The 24,517-nt window shown below is 43.7% G+C and overlaps 1 protein-coding gene across 5 annotated transcripts in view; it reads right to left on the reverse strand.

The window, feature by feature from the left end:
* Window positions 1-24,517, reverse strand: part of GAB1 (GRB2 associated binding protein 1) — a 1,599,067-nt gene that overhangs the window by 1,226,282 nt on the left and 348,268 nt on the right. The window lies entirely within an intron of this gene.

Genomic DNA, 24,517 nt, shown 5'->3' on the forward strand with positions numbered 1-24,517 from the left:
TAAAAACCTTGATCTTGTTCGTGAGTAGGTACCTCTTGAATAGCTTTCATGTCCATGAGATCTGAAATTTGTCTTTGTGCCTCTGCCCTTTGATTGTATGGCAAGTTTGGCATGCCCCTCATTTTTGGAAGGGTGTGAAAAAGGAATCTGTAGCCTCTGTTTATAATGTCCAGGATCCATTTGTCTTTTGTGACAATATGCCAATTTTTTTGAAAATAATGCCAGTTTTCCGCCTAAGGGTGCTGCCATTTGAGCCTTGCTTGGCATGCAAAGGGGAAAGTCATTGGGCTTGCTTTCTGAATGGCTGCGAACTATCCTCACCACCTCTTTGTGTAGGAGCTTGCCATCGTCTGCCTCTAAACGATCCTTGAGATTGCCCTCTGCCGCCTGTATCTACCTCTTTGGGGTCTGTCCGTGGCTGGAAAGGACCAATTTTTGGAGGGCCAATTTCTACTGAAACGTGGAGGTTGTACCTATAGAAAATCTTTCACTGTTTGCATTGATTTAGCCTTTTCCTCCATTTTCTTTAATACCTCCTCAAATTTAACACCAAATAATACATCCTTTTGTAGAGGGGCATCTAGTAATTTAGCTTTGACATGATCTGGTAAGGTTTGCTCCTTGAGCCAGGCATGTCTACGTATGACTGATCCTGTAACAGCAGCTCTACATGAGGCCTCTAGAGCATCAAAACCACATTGCAGGGTATGTTTACCCACTTGTTCTGCACTATGCATCAAATCCTGCAACTCCTTCAAGTCTGGTTGTTCAGGTTGTGACATTTTACTTCTCAACTGTGATAACAGAAACTGTTGGTACTTTAGCATATGGAACTGGCAGTTTAATGCCCTCATGGTTAAGGTGGCCGAGGTGTATACCTTTTTTCCCCACCTTTCTAAAGATCTGGAATCTCTCTCGGAAGGTAATGGGTTTTTAGCAGTGGAGGCCTTAATTCCCTTGGGGCCCTGTGAGATAGTTTCTGGGTCAGCCGCATGACTTTTGTATAAAAATTGGTGTGAGTCAGGAACCCAGTAGTACCTGTCAGGCTTGACTGGGGCTGGAGGTAAAGAATCCAGGTTAAGGCAGGCCTCCGAGTACACATCATCTAGTATGTCTAAGACAGGAGGTATAGCCAGAGGCCTGTGCTGGGGTAGCAAGAGAAAATCCCTAAGCCTTTTCTTGGAATCTGAGTACTCTTGGCCTTCCCAGTGGAAGTGTTCCCTTAAGGTATGCAAGGTTTCCCCAAATGAGTAATCCTCTGGGGGGGGGGAGACAGAGGGAATGGACTCCTCAGCATCAGAGTCTTCAAAAGGGGAGTAAGAATGTTCCTGTTCATCAGAGTGCTCTGAAATAATGGAGGCCTGGTCAGAGGAGGGGGATTCTTCCTCCACTCTGGGCCTTTTGTCCGGGGGGGGGGGTTGAGAACCCCTGATAAGAGTAATCAAATCCTCAGCCATTTTAAGCATCTGTTTTTTAGGCATGGGGCCTGGAGAAGGGTCCTGTGGAGCTTGTCTCTTAGAATGCATGGCTGCTTTAGACTTAGAGAAAGCCTTGATAGAAAAAGAAGAGGAAGGTCTGAAGACACCTTGAGAGGAGGCAGACCTGTCTACATTTTGAGATTCACCACCAAGAGTGGCTTCGGTATCTGTAGTCGGGGTGTGGGCCGAGGAGCCTGCGACCTCGGGCACAGAAAACACCGCCAATGAAGTGTCGTCGGTAGGCAGGGGCTGCGTAGGCACCTCACTGAGAACTGGACCACCTGTAGTCGGCTTTGGCGTGGTGTTGGTAGAGGCCGCGGACCTCATGTGTCGGTCCTTATCTTTGCGTTTTTTAGACAAAACTGGAGTCGGAGTATCCGACAACATGATATAGTTAAATTTCTTGCCAAAATAGTGCTGGGCGAACTCCGCCCAACACTTAATGGTGTGTTCGTTGAATGTAGCACAAAAACGACAGACCGAGACGTCATGGTCTGGGCCTAAGCAAGGAATGCAGAGGGAATGAAAATCCTTATGCGGTATTTGCTTCCCACAAGAAATACAATTATTAACTTGGTCTGAGGCAAGAAAAGTTTCCCCAACGGGATACTTAGCTTTCAAAAAGACTTCGGTTGCAAAATTTTCGTAATTTCAGGAGCTGGCCAACCGGCACTTGCGAACTGCTTCTGCTTCGGGAACCGCACGGCAAGAAAGACTGAAGAAAATGGCGTCGGCTGGTTCTTTTATACCCCTGGCGCACTGACGTCAGGGAAGAAGCGACGACAACCGATGCCGGACCTAGACTTTGGAATTCGGCCAACCGAGGACCCGCCTGACGGCAGGAGAACCCATCTGTTATGACTGCAGCTGTATGCACGATGAACATCATGTAAACAGGAAGGGAAAGGTAACTGAGTGGGATGAGGCTAAGATGGCATTTGGACTGCAGACTGCCAGCTGTCTTCCCAACCAGGGAAGAATGTAGACAAAGAAAATAGGATAAGGAAATCTAAAGTGAACTCCCTGCTCTGCTAACATTTTTAGTTGAACCTAAAACAGAAGCTGATGTTAAAAAATGGAAAATTAGTAGGGCATATAAAATATTGCACGATAACAGTTAAGAATCAATCAGAAGAGGTTAGAAGAGAGATGATAGAGAAACTGGAAAATTAATTTACAAGAGAACAATGGGAGGACATGTATGGCTCCCAAGTATGCAACAAAGTCCAGAAGGTTTAGGACTATACCCCAAGCAGTCTTCAAATACTTTTTCTTCAGGTAGATAAGGAACACTGGAGGTGTGATGGGGATGAAAGAGGTAACTAGGAACATATTTGACAGAGTTAACAAGTTGTCATATTTTAAAATTCCCTACAGGGTACTATGTTAGAAATACTGGGTGAGCAAATGGCTGTAACTAAGGACATGAATCTTTTCAGCTGAGACAGGATCTGAATTGCCTAGACCTCTTCTTCTTTCGGCTTTTCCCGGTTAGGGGTCGCCACAGCGGACATCCGGTCCGCTAATGATTGGCAGAAGATTTTTACGGTGCCAAGGTGCCAGCTCGATGCCCAACCTTCAACGAAGGTACGCCCATTCACACATGTCTTTCGAACATCACTCGACCACGGGGAGGAAATGCAGACTCCACACAGAAGGCGCTCCAGCCGAGAATCGAACGGGAGAACCTCTTGCTGTGAGGCGACAACGCTACCGCTGCACCACCGTGGCTTCATCTGAATTGCCTAGACTAAAAAATGAAAATCAAAGTCTAAACCAACTGTGTCTGAAGTACTGAATATTGTAAAAGAGATAAAAGAACTGTAAATGGATCTTAAGAAAAGGGAAGATGCAAATTAAAAAGACATAAATGGAATTGAGGTTTAAGGGAAGGCAGGAATTTGTAATTTAAGTAACAGAATGCTGGATTGATGTTAGTTATAAAGAAAGAAACCGTGTGTTGTACAATACATGTAAATGGAAAATGTGAATATGGCTTGTTTTCTTTTCCATTAAAGTTTGTTTGCCTATGTCTTAAGTGATAATTTAATAAAGGTAGTTTTATCTGTTTTGATGACATTACAGATATCAGTCTGCCTTCAAACATACAAAAAACAAAACCCCTACTTTTTCCTTATTGCTCATAAACTTCTACTGATCATTAGAAACACCTGCCAGAAGACGGACATTTGTTTCAGATAGTATTTGTGACAAGGGATATATTTGGGATGCGACTGTTTAATTTAATGTTACAGTGGTCATAAATGCTATGCAGATCATGATTCAGGTAAATGTATAAGATACAAATTCAGGCCATTTCGAAACATTTTTTTTATATGAAATTAAACATTTGACTTTGACTCTGTCTTCAAATGTTGTCCTATGCTTGCAATTCAATTTACATGAGGGGACTACTTGCATTTATGCAATTAGTACATACTAAGTAAACATTTTGCAAGTGAAACATGTTTGCAGATTTCTTCTGATTTGCTGTTATTAAAAAAGAATCTTGAAGTGACAACTTCAAGTGCTGGAACTTTTTCAATGTGTATAAGCTTCAATTGCTGACTACCCTTTAGATACATAAAAGCACAAATATATATGTATGTGTGTGTACATATATGTGCATATATACATACACATATTTATACACACACACACACATATATACACTCACACAAACGTGTACACACACACACATATATATATATATATATATATATATATATATATATATATATATATATATATATATATATATATGAGAAAGATATATATATACATATATATATATATATATATAAATAGTAAATATATATATAAATAATATATATATATATATATATATATATAAATATATATATATATATATAAATAAATATATATATATATATATATATAAATAAATATATATATATATAAATAAATATATATATGTATATATAAATAAATATATATATATCTATAGAAATATATATATATATATATATATATATATATATATATATATATATATATATATATATCTATTACATAAATATGATTATAACATTTTTGGTAGAACATACCAATATGAGAAACACAAAACGAGTGACCACAAAAAAGCGAAACAAAAAATGAGACGCACAAAATGAGAGCATCACAAAACATTGACCACTTCTATTCTACCAACAGTAAACCACTACAAAACAAGTCTGGTCTGAATAGTGGCACTTGTTAGGGAATGGGATTTTAGTAACGTAAAGTGCAGGCTAGAGGCCGGAGTAGGGGTAGGGTTAGTGTTAGGTCAAGATCTAACCATGACCACCTGCAGTCTGAACAAGAAAATGCGAAAAGGTCCTCCATATGCTAGCACAAGTTTCATAAGTAAAATTCCACCTCCGTTCAGAACTGGAAAGGAAAATGAAACGTCTTCATATAGAATCATGGAAAATACAGGGCAACTGGTCCACATGGCCATTTTCACCTTGCTAGTACCCACTCCTTGACCTTTCCTCGCTTTTTCAAGGAGGGATAGTCCAGTCATGCCATGGGTGAATCTGTGAATACCTATCAAATTGTCTAACTCCTTTTTCAGTTAAGATTGTGTGTCACATCGCTTGACCTGGAGTGGAACCTTGTTCCACAGAAGGGGTAGTCTCATGATAAATCTGTCTCTCCACCATGATTTACTTATTTGTTGAAGCAGGCTGAGATCCCTGGTCCTACGGTTTACTGGACTGTTTGATTTGTGGAGATAGAAGAGGTCTTGGACAGCTATATTCCTAATGGCCTGAAAAGCAAGACAGACTGTCCTTAAGAAGTCTACAAGACACTAAATACAGGAATAGAGCTGCCAGCCTGGTCAGGTCTTTTAGGCCAGTGACCTTTATTTGATAGTTAGAACTGTTTGGGGTCTCTCTAACTGCCTAATATGTCTAGTACGATACATCTCAAAAGGGGCATTGCATTCTGTGATGGGTCTGATCAGTGCATATGGGTAGGGATTTCAGATCCAGAGAAGATACTCTTTGTGATCAGCTTCACCAGGCAGAAAGATTTCCAAACCACTGCTCCAATATAATGATCAAAGGAGAGGGAATCCTCAATCCATGTTCCAAGGTATCCAACAGCTTTATTTTGGAGTTGGCTGTTGTCTATACTAGAAGATGGGTTACGGGATTATTTACCAAATTTTTGGTGCATCAGCTATTAAAATGTGTTCAAGTTGTAGCTCCTGCATGTCAAAAAGGGATTTGAAGGTGATACCCTCCATATATGATTAACCAGAGAACCCCATTTTTTTATTTGGTGATGAGAGAAGTACATGCCCTAACACAGATCCCCAAGGAGCTCCTCTAGCTACCTTCATGTTCTCGGAGGATGCACCTGCCACCCTCCCTATGTGGGTTCAGTCCCTCAGCCAATTTGCTATCCACCCAACTATAAAGGGTTCAATTTAGAGCTCATTTAGCTCGTTAATTATGTTAACATTTTGTACAGTTAAATGGTTGGCAAGGTCAAGATATGATGTATGGGCAAGCATGATTGCCATCCATAAATTGTGTTACTCTCTCAAAGAAGTTTACCAGGTTAGACAGGATCTACCCTTAACAAACTGTAAGAAGATGCAAGTCTTATAAGATATCTAACTTCATAGTTTATCAGGTCTGTTATGTGCCATTTCATAGCTTTGCTAATGGGTCTGTAGTTTCCAGGGTTCATGTCGGAGCTGCAATTGTGAAGTGGCATCACAACTGCTAAGTGTCATATGTCAGTGACAAATCCAGTGGATAAGCTGAAGTAGAATACTTGCAAGAATGGGTCCAACAGTTCATGTGTTGTGCTGTTCAGCAGGCAGACAGATATGCTACAATGTCCCATGGAGGATGTATTTGTTTTAGAAATTACCTTTAGCAGATGTTTTCACATCCTTTGGGATATGTGGGTTTTGTATAGTTGTCTTGGGAGTGAAATTTGCACCGAATTTGTTAATTCATAGACACAGATGCTATATGCCACATCAGGAATATTTTGTCCTCTAGTGCGTTCCTTGACTATTTGGTCCAGGGAGCACTTGCTTATACTAGCAAGGAATTTTTGGGCGTATTCTACATCTGAGGTATAGGTATCCCAGTTTATTGAAGGGTGTCCAATGATGATGGAATTCCCGTGTATATGAAGTTCATCCAGTATATTTAGGAATCAAACATGGTTTTCAGAAGACATTCAGAGGGTCCTATAACATGCTAGGTCCTATAACATGCTATTAATTACAGTAACAAAAAAAACAAATATATATATATATATATATATAGCTCAGCTGGTGGTTCTCTAGGAATCTGCCTTAAGGTAATGTGCTTTGTTTAACCATGGGTACTCAGCTGAAGTTTCTATTGGGTCAAAAGACATGGTAGGCACAAAACACTGATACAGATAGTAATTTCTGCACTTTGAAATCCATTTCAGTAATAATACACACATGAATGTGCTCTATAGGCAGGAGGTCCTCAAGTTCAAGCAAGTTTGTCATATAGACTCCTAGCAGAGCTACCTTGATATTGTCTGGCTCTTGATTTGTGTTTTTTTTTTTTTGGGTTTAAAGTCAGAAAATGTTACAGTACTAGAGACAAATAAAAACTATCATGCTAAAATATACTTCAGTTCCACCTGTGGACAAAACATCAAAGAAGGCAGGAGGTATTTGAGCTAGAACAGTATAGCAAAGCAATCAAATATAAAAATGGAATATGCTAGCACAAATGTAATCTCCAATTCTTGTGACAATCAGTTATGCCAGGAGAAGTGGAGCAGTGGATGTGTAACATATAGACCCCTAGCCCTCAGTAGCATCCTGCCATCACCCAGAATTATACCACAGTACAAGGACAACATTATTGACCTCAAAAATTGGCTAAGCTTCTGGTGTCATTCTAAGGGGATCCAGTATCTGTCTGCCTGGGATGACATGATCGACAAACCATGATGCTTTGCCAAAGATGGCATGCACCTGTCGCCCCCTGGGATTCCGGATACTGGCTAAGGCTCTAGCCACCCCTATAGTGCCTTTTTAGGCAAGGTTCAAATGACAAATTCACCACCCTAACAGGTACAGGCAAGAATAATCTGAGGTTATTGCTACTCAATGCTAGAAGACTAAACCTCAAAACGCACTCTCTAGGCACTCCTTAAGATGGAGAACATCGACATCTGTGCAGTGACAGAGACCTGGTTCAAGGCTCCAGAGAATATCCCTGCATTACCAGGCTATAATTCATACCACACCTTTCGACCACCTAACCTGGACCGAAACACTAAAGGTGGAGGCGTGTCTATATTCATTAGGGATATCCACACCTCCAGGCTAGTTGCTCAGCATAATGCATCCGAGATTATCCAAGTGCAACTAACTCTGGGCAAGACCACAATCCAAATTGTAGCTTGCTACAGATCTCCCCCACCATGCCCCAGGATTCCCACTTCTCATTTCTTGATACACTAGAAAATATTAGGGTACAACCTAACACCCTAATAATGGGCGATTTCAACTACCCTACCATTAACTGGGAAAACTACTCATGTACCAACTCTTGTGCTGAACGTTTTCTGGAATTCATAAATTCCAATGCCATGGATCAACTTATCCACACCCCCACCAGGGGCAGCAATATCCTAGACCTGGTTATTACCAACATGGGCAACCAGTGCTCCTCACCAGAGGTCACTTCCTCTTTGGTCAGATCAGACCACAAGCTAATCACCCTAGATATCCACATCCCTCCCCCACCCCCCATTAGGGATACCACAGTAAAACATTTCTCTAAAGCCAACTTCACACTTCTTAAGACAGAAATGGCAAACTTCACGATACCCATGCTGACGGACAATAGAGGTATGACTGCTGAATCCTACACAAATGCACTTTATAAGCACTTACATGAGTGCGTGGATCGTACAATCCCTAACAGAACCAAGATGCTATCATCCAAAAATATGAAGCCAATCTGGTGGTCCCCTGCCATAAACAAACTCTACAACAGAAGAAAGAAACTGTTGCAAAAGGAGTAAAATCCCATGACTGGAGAAACTCCCTGGTCAGCCTCAGTAAGAAGCTGAGATCCCTCATAAAATCCTCCAAAGCTAGTTATGAAAACAAAATCACCACTGACTCTAAAGACAACCACAAAGCATTCTATAGCTATGTCAAGAATCTCAATGGCAACACTCAGATCTGCTCTGAGTTACAGCACAATGGCACTAAATATACAGAACCAACTGATATTGTTAACATCCTGACAGATAGGTTCAGTGCTAACTTTACTCCCCTGTCATCCCCTAAAGGGCCCATCTCTATACCAGAAGAATGCAAAGTTCCTGTAATCACGGCTGCACTGGTAAAAAACACACTATCCAAAGCCAAGAACACAGCATCCATGGGACCTGACGACATCCCAGGCTGTGTTCTACATGAACTACAGAACAAACTGGCGCCCCACCTAAGTACCATGTTCAACCATAGCCTCACCTCAGGCTATGTTCCCACTGAGTGGCACACAGCGACAGTTATCCCACTCCACAAAGGGGGAGCCACCACAGACCTCGGAAAATACTGCCCCATTAGCCTAACGAGCCTGGTCTGCAAGGCTATGGAACGTATCATCATGGAACTTATAAACAATGACATTGGTAATCTCCAAACTCAGGACCCCACCCAGTTCGAGTTTGTAAAAGGCAGATCATGTCTCCTAAACCTGACAGACTTCTTTGAAGCAGTCACCAAAGCCGTAGATGAGGGTAAGGTGGTTCACATAGCCTATCTATATCTCGGCAAGGCTTTCGACATCATTCCCCACTCTGGAATTATAGATAAACTCACTAAACTAGGTATAAATCCTATGTCACAAGATGGGTTGCCAACTGGCTCACTGACAGAACCCTCACTGTGAAAGTAGCAGACTCCAAATCCAACTTCAGACCAGTGACAAGTGGAGTACCACAGGGTTCAGTCCTGGGTCCTCTCCTGTTTGGTATCTATTTCTCTGAAGTACAGGCCAACACAGAAGGTCTTTGGCTAACGAAGTTCGCAGATGACTGCAAACTAGGAGCCATAATCAAAAGTCCAAAAGATGTGGACATCCTACAAAAGGGCCTCGTTGAGACAGATGCCTGGTGTCAAAGCCATGGCCTCAAGCTCAATGCCAAAAAGTGCATTGTCATCCCTTTTGGTAAAAACTCTGTACCCATGAACTACCACATAGGCGGTGGTCTACTTAACACCGAAAGTGTGAAAAGAGACCTTGGGACACAGGTGGACAGTAGTCTCTCCTGTGATGATCACATCACCACAGTAGTCAGTAAATCCTTCTAAGTGGCACACCTCATCACAAAAGGTTTCTCTTCCAGGAAAAAAAAGAGGTCCTTGTTCCCCTCACTGCCACCATTAGACCCATTATAGAGTACAATGCCCCTTTCGGTATGTACCTCAAAAGACATCTACAACAACTGGAAAGGCCACAGAAATACCTCACAAAGAGGATTACCAGCCTCAAACAGATGCCGTACGCAGACTGTCTCAAAAAACTGCAGCTTTACTCCATCGCCTACTCAGAGGCGATCTCTGCCTAACACACAAAGTTATGTCAAACCCAGAGCTTTTAGACATGCTCCACTTAAAGAAATCTCAATCCCTACGAGCTACACGCTCTGGGGACCTAAACCTTGTCATCACAATAAACAGAACATGCTGGAGGATAGATTCCTGTCCCAGAGACTTCCCTTACTCTGGAACAAACTACCTATCTATATCAAACAAAGCTCCTCATTAGCACTCTTCAAGAAAGATCATGATGACTGGATGGGAGATAGGAAATTCACCCTGGGGATCACTTCTGTGGCTCTGCACGACAGTGGCACAGGTAAATAAATTTTCTTGAGTGGTGAAAGCCAGGGTATCCTTGGCTAGGCTTATATAGGCCCTAAGGCCAATAGCCTAGTACCTGCCTATGAACCTATGAACATATAAGCCAGCACAGCTAGCTGGCATTTAGTGAAGAATTACATATGTGAATATCAAACTGATTTGTACAGATGTTTGTGTTTTGTATATATTCTTGTGCTGAAAATGTATTTGCAAAGTTGTGTTAAAATGTATCAACAGCGTGCCCTGCTGGAAAGAAAAAATGTACAAGTAATCATTGTAACTAAATTAAATGTATATGTTTTAACAGAGGATACTGGAAGAGAAGAGTTAATCACAATCCATTTGCAGCAATCTTTGAAAAATCATTGAAATTAAATTAGACCATAAAGATTGCATCTTACAGTTTTGGTTGCAGCCGCAGAAAATGACTGTGAGAAGTCTGGCTTAGTAGCGCTGTAGGAGGACTAGAAATGTTAAAATTGTTTTATGACTTCCAGGAGCTGCAGTACATCTGGGAAAACCTCTATCGCTGCGTGTGGTAACACGTATGTGCTAAAATCCTGGCAGCTTCTAGTGTTGGTGATAGTGTGGTAAACAGAGTCAGATGACTAGATGTGATGTCATTCTGTAAGTTATCCCAGAAATAATATTTATATCTTATATTGAGAAGTCTCTCAGTCAGACCTAGCACTCTGTTTTGGAAGTGACATAGAAGGATCCCGCACCTACTTCATCTCCCCTTGCTCTAGTAAGTAGACCAGGGGATAGAATTCTTTAGATTAGTCAGGAAAATATAGTGAGATTAGTTAAGTATTGTTTTTCTTTAACTGTGTGAACCTGTCCACCTGTGCTTAATATTTCCTGTGATTGAAACTCTAGATATAGCATATTTTCATGTTCTTTATTATTAAATGTATTTAAACTTCTCATTGTGGCTGGTCCTTTTAGAAAATATTTAAGTGGGCATAGGCTGGAATCATTTCCTCTTTTAGGCAGGCTGGTATACACCAATCCTTTGGCTTCGCACACCTTGGCCAACTGATTCTTTGACAGCTTGCCATAATCCTCTGCTGACATCTTTGCCTGCTTTCCCTGACTAAACTAAACTAAAAAAGCGTTATGTACTTACCATAACTTGGAATCCGTGCTGTCAGTGCCATTATTTATTACGGACGGGTGTTGGATCTGACCTTGGATCCAAGCTGGCAGAGTAACAGCTCCTGAGCTCAAGCTCCTCCCCTCCCAGGAACACCTGTAACCCATAAATTCACAGATAGAGTTTGAGTGATAGAAATAAGGACAGTGAAACTGTCCACAATAAGGAACAGTAGAACCAAACACACCATTACTCCATGAATCCCCGGTCACCAGAAGGATGGGGGATGGAGGTAAGAATATGATGAATAATGACACTGGATAGTACAGATTCCAAGTTATTGTAAGTACCTAACTATCTGTTGCTATCTGTGTCATTATTAATCATGGATGGGTCAGAGTCACCAGCTATCCATAACCGTGGGTGGTTTCAAGAAAGGACATGTACATAAGAACCAAATATAGCTCTACTCCTGGACACTAAATCCAGCTTGAAATGTGTTACAAAAGTATGGGGATTTGACCAAGTGGCAGCAGCAAAGATGTCATCTAAGGAAGTCCTTGACCAGAAGGCCAATAAAGTAGCCACAGACCTAGTAGAATGAGCTTTAATAGGCCTAGGAAGATCAATGTGATTGCTTTCATAAAAGTGAGCTAAGCAAAAAGCAACCCACCATGAAATAGACACTTTGGAAATGGCCCTACCTTTCCTGGCCTGAGAGAAAGTTATGAAAAGCTGAACTGACTTTCGAAAACTCTCCGCCCTCTTCAAACGGAAACGTAGCTGCCTATGTACATCCAGGCAAAGTAGTTTGTATTCCCCTTTGTTCAAAAAATTGGGAGAAAAGATGGGAAGCTGAATTGAATGATTAAGGTTACTTTCTGAGGCTACTTTAGGAATGAATGAAGGACTGCTCCTCAAAAAATCATGAAGGAAGCTTTAATGCAAAGAGCCTGCAATTCAGAAACCCTCTTGGCAGAGGTAATATCGACTAAAAAGGCTGTCTTTCAAGACAGAAACTTAATATCACACTTCACAGCAGACTGAAAGGGGTGGGTTATGTCAGGGACTGCCACACCAAAGTAAGATCCCAAGAAGGAGACGGATCTTTGAAAGGAGGCCTGAGCAAGAAAATACCCTTAAAGGCCTTGTACAGCCTAGAAGAAAACATGGGGCTGTCACTTACGTGAAAGTTAGAAAAAGCTGCCAGCTGAAGTTTAATCATTGAGAAGCTCACTCCTTGTTGAAACAGAGAGGAAAGGAACGACAAAATATCTGGAACGGGAGCTGCAAAAGGATCTATGTCCAGCTGATGAGCAGAAAGAAAGAACCTCTTCCACTTGCTGGAATAAACCTTTTTAGTAGGAGGCTTCTGGGAGGCCAAAATGATGTCCCTCACTGGGAAGGCAGCTTATTCTGGCTGACAATCACTGGAACTGGAGGTACCAGTGTCGGTCTTTATCTTTGCGTTTTGGCAGATTGGGTAGTCGGAGATCCGGCGGCATAATGTCGCAAAATCAGAACCGAAAAACTGTTCTGCGAACTCCGACCGGCCTTAAAGCGTTCGTGGGTTGAAGGAAGCACAGGCGAACAGGCTGCTACGTAAATGGGCTGTGCCTAAAGGCAGACAGTAAGAGTGGAAATCTTTATGAGGTATTTGTTTCCCACAGTTTAAACAATTGTTAACTTTTTCTGACATCGGCTGAGGCAAGAAAAAGTCTCAAGCAAGGTGTGCCAGCTTTAGAAGTCTTGGTAGTATTCGGTAGAAGTAATCTCTGGATCGACCGACCCGGCACTTGCGAACAGCTTCTGCTTCACCACGGTACGCGGCAAGAAAGACTGAGGAAAATGGCGTCAGCTGATGCCTTTATACCCGAAGACCAACAGAGATGACGTCGGGTGGAGTGCGACATCAGCGAAGCGGACCGGACTTTGGAATCCGGCCGACTGAAGGGCTGCCTGACGACAGGACAACCCACTTGTTATGACTGCAGATGCATCCATGAAGGACATTTCATACCACACCTTTCGACCACCTAACCTGGACCGAAACACTAAAGGTGGAGGCGTGTCTATATTCATTAAGGATATCCACACCTCCAGGCTAGTTGCTCAGCATAATGCATCCGAGATTATCCAAGTGCAACTAACTCTGGGCAAGACCACAATCCAAATTGTAGCTTGCTACAGATCTCCCCCACCATGCCCCAGGATTCCCACTTCTCATTTCTTGATACACTAGAAAATATTAGGGTACAACCTAACACCCTAATAATGGGCGATTTCAACTACCCTACCATTAACTGGGAAAACTACTCATGTACCAACTCTTGTGCTGAACGTTTTCTGGAATTCATAAATTCCAATGCCATTGATCAACTTATCCACACCCCCACCAGGGGCAGCAATATCCTAGACCTGGTTATTACCAACATGGGCAACCAGTGCTCCTCACCAGAGGTCACTTCCTCTTTGGTCAGATCAGACCACAAGCTAATCACCCTAGACATCCACATCCCTCCCCCACCCCCCATTAGGGATACCACAGTAAAACATTTCTCTAAAGCCAACTTCACACTTCTTAAGACAGAAATGGCAAACTTCACGATACCCATGCTGACGGACAATAGAGGTATGACTGCTGAATCCTACACAAATGCACTTTATAAGCACTTACATGAGTGCATGGATCGTGCAATCCCTAACAGAACCAAGATGCTATCTTCCAAAAATAGGAAGCCAATTTGGTGGTCCCCTGCCATAAACAAACTCTACAACAAAAGAAAAAAACTGTTGCAAAAAGGAGTAAAATCCCATGACTGGAGAAACTCCCTGGTCAGCCTCAGTAAGAAGCTGAGATCCCTCATAAAATCCTCCAAAGCTAGTTATGAAAACAAAATCACCACTGACTCTAAAGACAACCACAAAGCATTCTATAGCTATGTCAAGAATCTCAATGGCAACACTCAGATCTGCTCTGAGTTACAGCACAATGGCACTAAATATACAGAACCAACTGATATTGTTAACATCCTGACAGATAGGTTCAGTGCTAACTTTACTCCCCTGTCATCCCCTAAAGGGCCCATCTCTATACCAGAAGAATGCAAAGTTCCTGTAATCACGGCTGCACCGGTAAAAAACACACTATCCAAAGCCAAGAACACAGCATCCATGGGACCTGACAACATCCCAGGCTGTGTTCTACATGAACTACAGAACAAACTGGCACCCCACCTAAGTACCATGTTCAACCATAGCCTCACCTCAGGCTATGTTCCCACTGAGTGGCACACAGCGACAGTTATCCCACTCCACAAAGGGGGAGCCACCACAGACCCCGGAAAATACTGCCCTATTAGCCTAACGAGCCTGGTCTGCAAGGCTATGGAACGTATCATCATGGAACTTATAAACAATGACATTGGTAATCTCCAAACTCAGGACCCCACCCAGTTCGAGTTTGTAAAAGGCAGATCATGTCTCCTAAACCTGACAGACTTCTTTGAAGCAGTCACCAAAGCCGTAGATGAGGGTAAGGTGGTTCACATAGCCTATCTATATCTCGGCAAGGCTTTCGACATCATTCCCCACTCTGGAATTATAGATAAACTCACTAAACTAGGTATAAATCCCTATGTCACAAGATGGGTTGCCAACTGGCTCACTGACAGAACCCTCACTGTGAAAGTAGCAGACTCCAAATCCAACTTCAGACCAGTGACAAGTGGAGTACCACAGGGTTCAGTCCTGGGTCCTCTCCTGTTTGGTATCTATTTCTCTGAAGTACAGGCCAACACAGAAGGTCTTTGGCTAACGAAGTTCGCAGATGACTGCAAACTAGGAGCCATAATCAAAAGTCCAAAAGATGTGGACATCCTACAAAAGGGCCTCGTTGAGACAGATGCCTGGTGTCAAAGCCATGGCCTCAAGCTCAATGCCAAAAAGTGCATTGTCATCCCTTTTGGTAAAAACTCTGTACCCATGAACTACCACATAGGCGGTGGTCTACTTAACACCGAAAGTGTGATAAGAGACCTTGGGACACAGGTGGACAGTACTCTCTCCTTTGATGATCACATCACCACAGTAGTCAGTAAATCCTTCTAAGTGGCACACCTCATCACAAAAGGTTTCTCTTCCAGGAAAAAAAAGAGGTCCTTGTTCCCCTCTACTCGTCACTCATTAGACCCATTATAGAGTACAATGCCCCTTTCGGTATGTACCTCAAAAGACATCTACAACAACTGGAAAGGCCACAGAAATACCTCACAAAGAGGATTACCAGCCTCAAACAGATGCCGTACGCAGACTGTCTCAAAAAATTGCAGCTTTACTCCATCGCATATCGCCTACTCAGAGGCGATCTCTGCCTAACACACAAAGTTATGTCAAACCCAGAGCTTTTAGACATGCTCCACTTAAAGAAATCTCAATCCCTACGAGCTACACGCTCTAGGGACCTAAACCTTGTCATCACAATAAACAGAACATGCTGGAGGGATAGATTCCTGTCCCAGAGACTTCCCTTACTCTGGAACAAACTACCTATCTATATCAAACAAAGCTCCTCATTAGCACTCTTCAAGAAAGATCATGATGACTGGATGGGAGATAGGAAATTCACCCTGGGGATCACTTCTGTGGCTCTGCACGACAGTGGCACAGGTAAATAAATTTTCTTGAGTGGTGAAAGCCAGGGTATCCTTGGCTAGGCTTATATAGGCCCTAAGGCCAATAGCCTAGTACCTGCCTATGAACCTATGAACATATAAGCCAGCACAGCTAGCTGGCATTTAGTGAAGAATTACATATGTGAATATCAAACTGATTTGTACAGATGTTTGTGTTTTGTATATATTCTTGTGCTGAAAATGTATTTGCAAAGTTGTGTTAAAAATCTATCAACAGCGTGCCCTGCTGGAAAGAAAAAAAATGTACAAGTAATCATTGTAACTAAATTAAATGTATATGTTTTAACAGAGGATACTGGAAGAGAAGAGTTAATCACAATCCATTTGCAGCAATCTTTGAAAAATCATTGAAATTAAATTAGACCATAAAGATTGCATCTTACAGTTTTGGTTGCAGCCGCAGACGAAATGACTGTGAGAAGTCTGGCTTAGTAGCGCTGTAGGAGGACTAGAAATGTTAAAATTGTTTTATGACTTCCAGGAGCTGCAGTACATCTGGGAAAACCTCTATCGCTGCGTGTGGTAACACGTATGTGCTAAAATCCTGGCAGCTTCTAGTGTTGGTGATAGTGTGGTAAACAGAGTCAGATGACTAGATGTGATGTCATTCTGTAAGCTATCCCAGAAATAATATTTAGATGTTATATTGAGAAGTCTCTCAGTCAGACTTGGCATCTGTTTTGGAAACCTGACATAGAAGGGTCCCTCACCTACTTCATCTTGCCTTGCACTAGTAAGTGGACCAGGGAATAGTATTCTTTAGATTAATCAGGAAAATATAGTGAGATTAGTTAAGTATTGTTTTTCTGTGACTGTGTGAACCTGTCCATCTGTGCTATTTTTTTAATATTTCCTGTGATTGAAACTCTAGATATAGCATATTTTCATGTTCTTTTATTATTAAATGTATTTAAACTTCTCATTGTGACTTGTCCTTTTAGAAAATATTTAAGTGGGCATAGGCTGGAATCATTTCCTCTTTTAGGCAGGCTGGTATACACCAATCCTTTGGCTTCGCACACCTTGGCCAACTGATTCTTTGACAGCTTGCCATAATCCTCTGCTGACATCTTTGCCTGCTTTCCCTGACTAAACTAAACTAAAAAAGCGTTATGTACTTACCATAACTTGGAATCCGTGCTGTCCAGTGTCATTATTTATTACGGACGGGTGTTGGATCTGACCTTGGATCCAAGCTGGCAGAGTAACAGCTCCTGAGCTCAAGCTCCTCCCCTCCCAGGAACACCTGTAACCCATAAATTCACAGATAGAGTTTGAGTGATAGAAATAAGGACAGTGAAACTGTCCACAATAAGGAACAGTAGAACCAAACACACCATTACTCCATGAATCCCCGGTCACCAGAAGGATGGGGGATGGAGGGTAAGAACATGATGAATAATGACACTGGATAGTACAGATTCCAAGTTATTGTAAGTACCTAACTATCTGTTGCTATCTGTGTCATTATTAATCATGGATGGGTCAGAGTCACCAGCTATCCATAACCGTGGGTGGTTTCAAGAAAGGACATGTACATAAGAACCAAATATAGCTCTACTCCTGGACACTAAATCCAGCTTGAAATGTGTTACAAAAGTATGGGGATTTGACCAAGTGGCAGCAGCAAAGATGTCATCTAAGGAAGTCCTTGACCAGAAGGCCAATAAAGTAGCCACAGACCTAGTAGAATGAGCTTTAATAGGCCTAGGAAGATCAATGTGATTGCTTTCATAAAAGTGAGCTAAGCAAAAAGCAACCCACCATGAAATAGACACTTTGGAAATGGCCCTACCTTTCCTGGCCTGAGAGAAAGTTATGAAAAGCTGAACTGACTTTCGAAAACTCTCCGCCCTCTTCAAACGGAAACGTAGCTGCCTATGTACATCCAGGCAAAGTAGTTTGTATTCCCCTTTGTTCAAAAAATTGGGAGAAAAGATGGGAAGCTGAATTGAATGATTAAGGTTACTTTCTGAGGCTACTTTAGGAATGAATGAAGGACTGCTCCTCAAAAAATCATGAAGGAAGCTTTAATGCAAAGAGCCTGCAATTCAGAAACCCTCTTGGCAGAGGTAATAGCGACTAAAAAGGCTGTCTTTCAAGACAGAAACTTAATATCACACTTCACAGCAGACTGAAAGGGGTGGGTTATGTCAGGGACTGCCACACCAAAGTAAGATCCCAAGAAGGAGACGGATCTTTGAAAGGAGGCCTGAGCAAGAAAATACCCTTAAAGGCCTTGTACAGCCTAGAAGAAAACATGGGGCTGTCACTTAGGTGAAAGTTAGAAAAAGCTGCCAGCTGAAGTTTAATCATTGAGAAGCTCACTCCTTGTTGAAACAGAGAGGAAAGGAACGACAAAATATCTGGAACGGGAGCTGCAAAAGGATCTATGTCCCGCTGATGAGCAGAAAGAAAGAACCTCTTCCACTTGCTGGAATAAACCTTTTTAGTAGGAGGCTTCTGGGAGGCCAAAATGATGTCCCTCACTGGGGAAGGCAGCTTATTCTGGCTGACAATCACTGGAACTGGAGGTACCAAGCTGTCAGCCTCAGGAAATGAAGGTTGGGAAAGGGAAGCCCCCATGGATGGGAAATGAAATCCTGGGCTGGATCTAATATCTAGGGTGGATATTTCAGATGAGAGAGAACCATGTCTGACGAAGCCAGAAGGGGGCAATGAGGATGAGGTGAGTCTTCAGGCAACGGACTTTCTGTAAGACTTTGGGAATGAGGGGTGTTGGGAGGATAGGCACAGGGAATTCCCAGTGGCCACTCGTGAATCAGAGCATCCCTGGGAGATTCCCCTGGTGGGGTGGGGGGAATCAGGGTAAAGTATTTGCTGCATTTGTGATTGGTCAGGGAAGCAAACAGATTGCAGAATGGGAGACCCCCAACAATTGAAAATCTGGCTTGCACTGACTGGTTCAGGGACCACTCGTGGGGACTCGGGACAGATCTGCTGAGTTTGTCCACCAACATGTTGGACTCACAGGGAATATGAACTGCAAGAAGAAAGCACCTGGAAGACATGGTCCATTCCCACACTCTCACTGCCTCTATGCACAGAGGATACGATTGTGTGTCCCCACGCTTGTTGATGTACCAGACTACCACCATGTTTTCTGTCTGAATTGCCACAGTCCCAAGAGTGTGATAGCTTTGGAAGGCTTGCAATGATAGGACAGCTCTCATCTCTAGGAAACTGATGTGCAACTTGGTTTCTGAAGAGGACCACATATCTTGGAGTGTCCTTCCCTGAAAATGACCCCCACTCCAACAGGGAGGCATCCATGGTCATTGATGCCTGGGGTTGTGGAAGACAAAAGGGTCACCCCAGCAGAAGATCTTTGGACTGGAGCCACCACGTTAAGTGACGCCTGTAGACTTGAGATATTCAGATTGCCATGGACATGGGGTGAAGATGAGCTGACCACTGTACCTCAATGGTCCAGTGAAGCACCCGCATGTGGTACCTGGCAAAGGGGACCAGCTGAATTGCCGCTGCCATTGAACCAAGGGCTGGAAGTATTTAATGGGCTGGGACACTCTCCCAATCCAGAAGGATGAGGACTTGCTCCTGGATCACATCTACTCTGCGTGGAGAAAGAGCTGCAGTCTCCGACACTGTATCTAGAAGAACCCCTATGAATTCCAGTCTCTGTCATGGGACAAGGTGTGCCTTGGCAAGGTTGACTGTAATGCCCAGATGTAAAAATAGGCCGAGTGTGTAATGTGTGGCTAGAGAAAGATGATGCCTTGTGGGAGCCATGAGGAGCCAATCGTCCAGGTACGGGAAGATCTGAAATCCCTGCAACCGGAGATGGGCTGCTACCATGGCCATACATTTGGTGAACACCCGGGGGGGGCCAAGGTGAGACCGAAGGGAAGAGCTCTGAACTGATAGCGATTGGCCCCCAGCCAGAAGCGCAGGAGTCTCCTGGAGTGTCCATCAATTTTTATGTGGTAGTACGCATCCTTGAGATCTAAGGAGCACATCCAGTCAGCCTTGTGCAGAAGCAGTACTGAACACTGACCATCCGAAACTTCGACTTCTTGACTGATAAATTCAGCCTGCTGAGGTCGAAAATGGGATGCAGGTCCCCTGTGTTTTTGGGCACTAAAAAAAAGGAGCAAGAGTAAGTTCTGGACCCTCACTGTCCTGTTGGGACCTCCTGAATGGCTTTTTATTTTTTAAAAAGATCTCGAACCTCTGCGAGAGCTAACTCCCTCTGGCAGAGTGGAACATCCGGGAGTGACTTCTGAATTGGGGGGGGGGGGTGATCGAAGGAGATAATGTATCCCCTGGACACAATGTTTAGCACCCACTGGTCTGAGGTAATAGCTGCCCAAGCCAGGGGGTGCAAGGAGACATGGCCTCTGACTGCCTCCAGGGCAGGACAGTCAGGCAGTGCTTAAGGAGCGCTGTGGGGGCTTCTCCGAGAAGGGTTCTCAGAAGCCTTGATTTTGTGGACCTCCTCTGCCTCTGATGTAGCATCTGCCATCAATCCCCTTCCCCAGCCTGAACAAGAGGATTCCTGAGGAGCATCTTGGAAGAAAGACTGAGCCCTGTGGAACCACAGCTTCTTACTGCCCCTCTGAGCCTTGGAGAAGGAACACTGGGTAGTAGAAAATGTGATTCCCAACTACAGACAAGGTCTTTCCCTCCAGCTCACTGCAGGTCAGGGTTTCCTTGACAGAAGGACCAAACAAAATGGATCTGTTAAACGGGGCATTGGTGAAGGATGCCATGAAGTTGTCCACAAACCCGCAAAGGTGAAGCCAGGCATGACGCCTGACAGCAACTCCTGTCCCTGATGCTCAAGAGGTGGCCTCGACTGCATTACAGATCAACATCATCGAGGTGTTAGCAAGGGATGTAAGAGTGGAAAGCTTCAGAGAGACTAGTTTAAGGCTCTCCGGAGGCAACAACTCTGAAAGGGAAGAGGAAAGCTCAGACACCAAATCCCTTTGCAGCCATGTGAAATGTGCCATATAATTAGTAGTCCTCAGTCTGAAAACAGATGAGGCATACACGCGCTTCCTGAAATGGTCAATTGCCCGCAAATCTCTGTTAGGGAGATGGATCATAGAGCTGTGTTCCGCAACCTCTTTCTTGGTGGCTACGGCAACCACAATGGCATCTACAGGGACATCCTTACTCCAAAATGCTTTGTCTTTTGGTGGACTTAGAAACTTGTCTGCTCTCTTGGGGACCGGTTCTGCTGTGTCCGACTCCTTCATGCCCTGCTGGAAATAAGCTAGACTAGCACATCCACAGGGGGAAGACACCCATGAGGTAGATGGGCCCACCCAGAATGCTTTCAGGAACATGGACTTCTCTGAGGACAGGAAGGGGGAGACCAACCACCCCACTCTTTCAGGATTTCGAGGATGTCCCCAAAGGACACCTCATCGGTCGGTAGTCTGGGGGACCAGTCTAATCCAAGTTCTTTCTCTTGCATATCCTCTTCTGTGTAGGCTCCTCAACTGTGGGTTCTGGGGAGCAGTCGGAAGAGAAGGGTACATGGGGTAATGCCCTTCTGAAGGCACTCACAGGAGGCTGACCTCTACGGATGATGAGGACTCTCCACCCAAAATAGAACTAGGCAGGGGTGGGTCCAGAGCCAAAGTAGAGGGTGCCAACCAACCGGATATGGTCCTCACTATCACCTGGAAGATTGATGGACTGGAGGAAGCCCCAACCTCATCCTCGCTGGGAAAGGCCTACTGGAGCGGAAGGGGAGACCCCAACACAGCACTGATGTCCCTGGATGATATCAATCTGAAGCTATCCAAAGCAGATTCCCCCAAGGGAAGGGAACAGTCTGAAAACTCCGGACTGGACCCTCCACCTTGGTGGCCCCCATGGACCTCTCGGAACAGAGGCATAGCTAGCTCCAAGGGCAATGAGGCTGAATCAGCCAGGGACCCAGGTGGTGAGGGAGTGGGAACACTACCAGACACAGACGGCCTCTCCTTAGGCAAGCTTTGACCCTGGGGAGCCAAACTCACATGAGTTGGACAGAAAGAAAAAGGAGTTCCGATGTGGGTGAAGTGCCCCTTGGTAAGTGGCTAGGGGACGGTAACAAGCCAAGTTCTATTTGGGCTTTAAGGAAGCTCCTCATCATCTGGTCCATGTCTGATGGGAGCAAACTCCTGGTATACCAGGAGGAAACAGAAGAATGGCCTGAATGGGCTGAAGGTCTGTGGCCTCTGGAAGAGGATCTGCTGGACTGTCTCAGATCTGACCCCCTCAAAGGGGCTGGGGAATCAACAGTAATGATAAGCTCCAAGGAAGCCATTGGATCAGATGACCTGGATGGATCCGAGCTCACTAAGGACCCCACAGACGGATCTGATGGACCAGTTGGATCCGTGTATGGGTTTTGGATCTAAGGACCTCCGAGCATCCGAGGAATTGAATCCAACAAGGGGTGCAGAGGCTCTCAGAGCCAAAGACCCTGAAGCTGATGTCCCCAAGGCTGGACTCTGATCCAGGGCACTGGGATCAGAAAGCCTTTTAGAAGGAGAGTCCCGAGAGGAAGAGAGGTTCCTCTTGGGATCCGATGGGGCTTTAGACGGGGAACCTGAGACCTGGGGGGCCCCCTTTAGCTAGCCTTTTAGCAAAAGCTTATTTCTATGGTCTAGGAGAGCCCTGAGGTTGACTCCTGCACAGATATCACAATCAACCTTTAAATGGGGCTCTCCTAGATAGGAGACATACTCCTCATGCGTATCAGCAGGAGCTAGCTTCCAACCACATGAGGAGCACTGCCTGAAACCTGAGGGTTTGTCAGACATATTAAAAAAAAGAAATACAAGCCCCCGAGTGTGCACAGGCGCACACACACACACACACACACACACACACACACAAGCACTAACCCAAGGAAAAGAAGGAAAGGACTAAGAAAGGGATTAAGGTGGGGGAAAAAACCTAATCGACCAGTGAACAGCCAACGAAGTGGAGGGAATATACCAGTAAACTGACTAAACTCAACTAACTAACAAGGATAAAAGGGGAGAGAAGAAAACCCCAAATTACCCACAAAAAGACTACTTATCTGGATGAAAAGCTTGAGCTGCAGAAGACATGTCCACTCACAGTTTGCGGCAAATGAGATCTGAGGATTATGGGTAGCAGGGGTTCCTGAGAGGGGAGGAGCTCAAAATCAGGAGCTGTCGCTTATTCTGCCAGCTCATTTTCGAAGTCGGATCCAAGACCCATCCGTGATCAATAATGACACAGCATTGGATCTAATAATAAATAAATTAAATAAAATAAATAAAACTGTTGTGAAATAAAGCTTTGAATGCCTACCCTGTGGCTGCTTGAGAGTACACCCACTTTAAGTGGCAACTGCCTACAGGTTACAGAAGTTCAATTAATGTCCACACCACTGCTCACCAATGTGAGACATCCTCATCAGTGACACTGGAGCGGGACGTTCACTTAGAATATAAATGGATACACTCCATATTTTCAGATGCAGACCTTAACAGCATACAGGGAACACACTCAGCCAGGGGTCTGGGTTACTTTATCTGCCCCCCTCCAGATCCCCAATAAGACTCCACACTGGCCCAGTTGTAGGGTTAAGTCCTCAGCTAAGTGGCCAAGCCAAGTCCTCCAGCATCTTCTCTATGAAACCAGTGCTTCGTGTCCATGCTCCAAGTAGCTGACACACACACGTAGATTTAATTTTCACACACACACACACACACACACACACACACACACACACACACACACACCTGGGAAAGGCTGGCACAGATTACCTGCTCTACCAACTTTGTCCAGACTATAATGTAGATTCACTGCCACCAGTTACTATAAGGCTCTTAAAAGGGTATCCAATTATACTGAGTGAAGTTAATATTAATACAAATGGTAATGCTGATCAAACAGCAAGGCTTTCAGGTGTGGCCAGAATTGTCACCAAACATATACAATTAAATACTCTCAAAACTTAAATATTTTCTAAAAGGACCAGCCACAATGAGAAATTTAAAGACATTTGATAATAAATAAAAGAATATGAAAATACAAACTATTTACAGTAAACACTACAGTTTCAGTCACAGGAAGTATTAAAAATAGCACAAGTAGACAGGTTCACACAGTTACAGAAAAACAATGCTTAACTAATCTCACTATATTTCATGACTAATCTAAAGAATACTATTCCCTGGTTCACTTGCTAGAGCAAGGCAAGATGAAGTAGGAGAGGGACCCCTTCTATGTCAGGTTTCCAAAATAGAGTGCCAGGTTTGACGGAGAGACTTCTCAATATAATATCTAAATATAATTTTGGGATAGCTTACAGAATTATATCACATCTTGTCAT

Source organism: Protopterus annectens, chromosome 2.part1 (assembly GCF_019279795.1).
Source record: "Protopterus annectens isolate FY-2018-M chromosome 2.part1, PAN1.0, whole genome shotgun sequence".
Lineage (NCBI taxonomy): Eukaryota > Metazoa > Chordata > Ceratodontiformes > Protopteridae > Protopterus > Protopterus annectens.